Source organism: Chionomys nivalis, chromosome 4 (assembly GCF_950005125.1).
Source record: "Chionomys nivalis chromosome 4, mChiNiv1.1, whole genome shotgun sequence".
NCBI lineage: Eukaryota > Metazoa > Chordata > Mammalia > Rodentia > Cricetidae > Chionomys > Chionomys nivalis.
Window position 1 is genome coordinate 25,479,758 of NC_080089.1, and position 5,502 is coordinate 25,485,259.

Sequence of the window (5,502 nt, forward strand, 5' to 3'; positions counted from 1 at the left end):
TGACTTCAGAGGGTTTCTGAGACTAAGGAATGAGCAGCAGAGTTGGAATTTCTGCAAAAAAGTAAAAGTCCCAAGAGGCTACTATATGAGTCTTGAAAACAGAAGGCCAAGTTGCAATGAGACCCCAGGATACTCAAGACACCAGAACAGTGGAATGTCTACATAGGAAAGTTTCAGGCAGAATGGGAATGGCCAAAAAGACAATGGTCTCCAGTCAGCTGAGGTTGAGAGGCAAGGCAATATAAGACCTTTGAGACTAGATGGTTCCATCATGAACACAAGATGCCAGACGTGCTTCTTCAGAATTTGATTATGTGCCTTGGTGGGTTTCGGTCTTGCTTTGATCCAATCATTTCTTGTCGTATTCCAATTCTTCTATTTTGGAATGAAATGTTACTGTGTGTCATAGTATGTTGGAGTATTTTTTATTTAAAGTTATTTTTGCTTTTATTATATTGGGCTCTTAGACATGACTTAGACTTTTAAACAATATTAGGACTATTAGAGGCTAAGAAAACTTTTGAAATGGGAGTAACTATATTTGGCATTATAAGAAAGTTGAAATGAAATGATAGAGAAGAGAGAAAGAGTTCAATAACAGAGTAAATAGATTGCCTCCTAAATCAATTGACACCAGGCATTAAATAAAGGAGGCATAAATGTTCCCCTATCACCAAAGAGTAATCAGTGTAATTTTGTTTTCTTTGCCTTTCTTCCCATTTCTGATATTTTTAACATCTAAAAGACAAATAAAACTATCACTACTTACCCCTGAAAAAAAAAAAAAGAGAGTTGGATGGTGATATAGAGTATGAATATTGTGTGTCTAACTTTCTGTTTGGATGCCTAACAGCCTTGAGTCTCTTGACATTCCTTACCATTCTCTCAGATGTCTCTCATATCCCTGATGTTTATTTGTGTAGATAGTTTTTGGATTTTGGTCATACATTTCTGTAGTCCTTTAGGGATCAAGTTATACATGCTGTGCTATTATGCTGTTTTTGACCCTGAATTGTCTTTTTAGGGGATTGACCTACAGATGTTGGTCTAATAAGTAAATGGTCTTTCCCAGGTTGAGCCACAGATGCAGAGATGCTGATTAAACCTGAAGGTGTCTTATTGCAAATTAGGAATCTTCTGCTGAACAGGTACTGGTCACAGGTGCTGGTCCCACTTTATAGCCCAGGCTCTGGAACATTGGTTTCACCCCTGTGTAGACCTTCCCAATGTCTGTGTAGTCCTCCTCAATGTCTGTGTGGACCTCCCCAGTGTCTGTGTAGTCCTTTCCAATGTGTGTGTCTTCTCAATGTCTGGCATACTACTTGGGCCCCTCATGTTCTGGCTCCATCCATATCTCTCCCTTGCCGAATACTGCATGGCTGTGATTAATGTCTTTCTCTAGTCCAGAGATATTCAGCTGCCCAGGCTTCAGCACACAGTCTTGTGATATTTTCTCTTAGATTCCTGATAGTGAGGTCAGTAGCAGTTCCAGGGTTGTCAAGCTACCAACTCAGCACGTTTATTTCTAAAAGGTCACCCTACAACTACTCCAGTTGAGTGCCAAGAAGAGATCATTTCCCTGGTATCTCTTCTCTCTCTGTCAGTCTGTCAAACCAATTAGTGTCCGATACCTCCTATTTTCTGGTTTGTGAATTATCAGTTAGTGAAAGTACAGTGCAGAATATCTGAGGCTCGCTGTCTTAAACCATGGCTCCTGCCACCTCTTCTTGGTTCTCCCTTTCACTAGGACTAGGGAGATCCCCAAACCAAACTGCTCCTCTGGGACAAACTCTGGTCCTTCTCTCTGGTATTGAAAGTTTCCTGTTTCATGTGGCTATTAAATCTAGAACTACTGGAACATCACTCCTCTATACTGAGAGCTGTCGTCAATCCTTCCCCAGTTTATTTCCTGCCTGTTCTAGGAGACTATGACTGTATGTGGTTCATCATTTTCGAATTCTTACTTAAGTTTTTAATATATGTGGGGTTTTTTTTTGAAAAGATAGCCTTCTGCACATATAATTCCTGCCTTGTATTTTTATTGAACATTTTTCAGTGTAGGAAAAAAATCCACATGAAATACAATCTGAAGTTCTCTGAAAGAGCCACATGAATCTGTTAGGAAAAATTTGGGATTGTAGAGAGTCATGATGATGCATAACAAGAGGCAAAATTATCTTGGGCAAGCTATAGTTTCCTTAATATCATAATTATCACCACTGTATCTAATCTATCATCATTTTGACTAGGTAAAACTTATGATTATAAGTTGGGAGATAGCTAGTTTTCACAAACCTACAAGCTGTGAATTTGAAAAGATAGATTCTGAGACCTATAGTAGAGATTTCCTCAATTTGCTATAACCTTCCAACCCAACTCTTCCATGACTTTATTTGACAAATGATTGGATGATTGTCTTTTATTCTATGATTATAATAGGTCATGTAACTGCATTCACAGTAGGTCATGACATCTGGGGGAACTGAATCTGTGTCCCAGGACCATGGTCCCTAATATTTGGTGCAAAATTAAAATCTCTTATTACCTTTGGGGAAAGAGCCATGTTTCACATTCACAATGGGAAATCGTTGTTCTCTTTGATAATTATATATCATTTCACTCTGTGCATGTGTCATGACTCACAATCAATTCCCTGATAATGAATATACATTTGATCCCAATCTTTTGACAAATCCATTTATAACAGCGTCAAACCCAACTTCTAAAGTAACTTTTAAAGGACTTCAGAGAATGGGATTCCTGACTGGGTAAAATTGTTCTGTGATTTATATTTTCTTAATAATTAGGGTAATCTAAATTTGTACAGTGCTTGGCTCTTCAAACAGGCCAGCAGACTCAATTTGAATTAGGGGAACACCTTTTAGAAAAGTGTTCACCTGTATTGTCAGGGTTTTCTAGAGAAATATAACTTATTTTATACATAATATGTGAGATTTATTGAAATAGCTTATAGGCTGTCGTCCAGCTAGTTTGATAATGGATATCTACCAATAAAAGGCCCAAGAATCCAGTTAGGTCCAGAGGGCTGGATGTCTGAGTTACTCTTCACTATATTCGAGAAGCCCAACGAAGAAGGCAATAATGCAGTGAAAGAAAGAACTTGCTAGCAAGAGCAAGAGAGAGCAGGCGAAGAGAGAGAGCAAGCTTCCTTCTTCTAAGTTCTTTAAGTAGGTTACAAGAAGAAAGTGTGGTTCAGATTAAGGGTGTATCTTCTCACATTAAAGATTTCTATTAAAGGTTTATCTTCCCACATCAAAGATCAAATTGGAAGTGGGTTTTCCTACTTCTAAATGATTTAATTAAGAAAAAATTTCCTCACAGGTATGCTCAATCATTTTTGTTTTAGTTAATTCCATATGTCATCAAGTTGGAAACCATGAATAGACATTATAAGTGTACCCTTTGTCATCCTGACACACAATCTTATCTCTTTGTGCTATGCCTAATTTCCATGTGAAAATGATAATCAGGTTATAACATCATATAACTATCCCCCATACAACTGAAGATTCACTACAAATTTTAGAATAAATGGCATTATCCCTTTAGGGAAATCTTTTAGTATCTCAAACTTAAATACAATAACCCCTGATATTATCTTAATTAATCTTATATTGCAATGATAATGGAATTGAGGAAAGAAAGCACAAATATTAATATAAATACATTGTTAACGAACTATGGCAGAAAAACTTGTGTCAACTACAATCCTCACTTCTGAAACTGGTCACATGGTCTTAGCTGGTGTTATCACTTCCTTCCTCTAAGACCCATTCTGTATTTCCTACACTCTCAGCAAGCCCCTCAGCTGACTGCGGCCATTCTCCTGGAGGAGTAACCATATCTTCATTTCAGACAGGTCTGTGCCCTTTGTCATCCTGTCTGGGTTACGTTGCTGTAGTTTCCTATCTACTTTAATCAAAGGACATGGTAGTACCAAGAGATTCCCCAAAGAGTCTCCCACACTTTAGATGTAATCTTTCTTACACTGTGGAGAAGCAATCAAATTTCCCATTGGCAATCCAGATCAATCATCCCCCATAACAGTGTTATTCCTTTCTTAGCCTGTTTCCTTAAGGACATCAGAAGCCAAAAGTGGCCAGGGGGAAGTCTGAGCTTCTGGATTGATGAAATGTTTCTGTGTCTCCTGTAAGGAATGTTTCCCCTTCTAGAAGCAAAACCTCCAGAGGAACTTAACTCTCCTTCCTGAGAGCAGGAAGAAAACATTTTTCTAGTGAGTTACTAAAAGGGATAGTGAGTGGAAATATTAACCTTTTCCAAACATTGCCTTGATTCCTTGATCTGTGTGTCCTGGCTATTAGAGAAAGCATACCATATATTGGACACTAATTCAAAACATACACTATTTTCTGAAAAACCCTGCTCCAGCCCTCCAGATTAGTGTCATATACTTGGTGCTGTAGGTGTGTCTTCAACAGGTTATTCCATCTTTTTTTCTCTTTTTCCTGTTTTAGCTCAGCTGATTCAGGATGATAGGGAACATGTTGGTCTCTTCTGTTGCCAGATCTGGAAGTCAGCAGCAGCTGTGGCAGGTCAGCCTTAGTGAATGGTAGTCCATATTGGTAAACCTATGTGTAATTCCAATCTCTGTGATAATGGTCACATTGTTCATAGGCCCTTTGAGCAATGGCAGGAATGACTTGGGAAAGAGGCTGATCTCTACAGCATGGGCTATCCAACTGGCTTGATTATTGAATTCTTCCTCAGTTGAAGTCACCTTTTGATGAGCATTTTCATGAGAGATAAGCGTCTTTGCATTCTTAGCCTGTTTGCAGAGATCTATCCACAAACTTCTACCCTAGATGTATTCCTCATGGATTTCTAACCATGCTCTTTCCAAGTCCCAGACAATCCAGTCAATTCAGTAGCGATAGTCAGGTCACCACAGACATTGATTATTTTGTCTATGCTGCCTATTACAATAATTCTGGTCACCTTGCCTTTGATGATACAGTGCTGCCACCTGAACCCTTGCTACTTCAGGGCCTTATTAAACCCATTACATTTAATTCATCCAAGGGAGCAGAAATGTCTTCAAACATAAGGTCTGGCACACAGAATAGGGTGAAAGCAAAGCTCTTCAAATGTGCTGGTGACTCTCTCACTATTTTGTGTCTCCTAGGATTAGCGAAAAGCATGTCTTCTGGGCCATCTCATTGTGGAGGATTAGTTTTTACAGCACACACCCACTCTAGCATCGAAATTTTCTGTAGCCTTAAAAACCCCTTCTTCAACACTAAGCCAAGAGACACCAGGTTACTCCGACTCCTTTTCAGTAGGTAATCTTTTGATAAATGCTTAGGCTAACCATTCAGATAGTTTTGGACACTTTTAAAACTGTGTGAGCTTCTATATTAAACCTATAATCTTCACTCAGAGGACCCTTATCAACACCCTCAGTCTTTTTCAGTTTAATAACCCTTCCACCATTATCCCACACGCTTAAAAATCCCCTCTCAC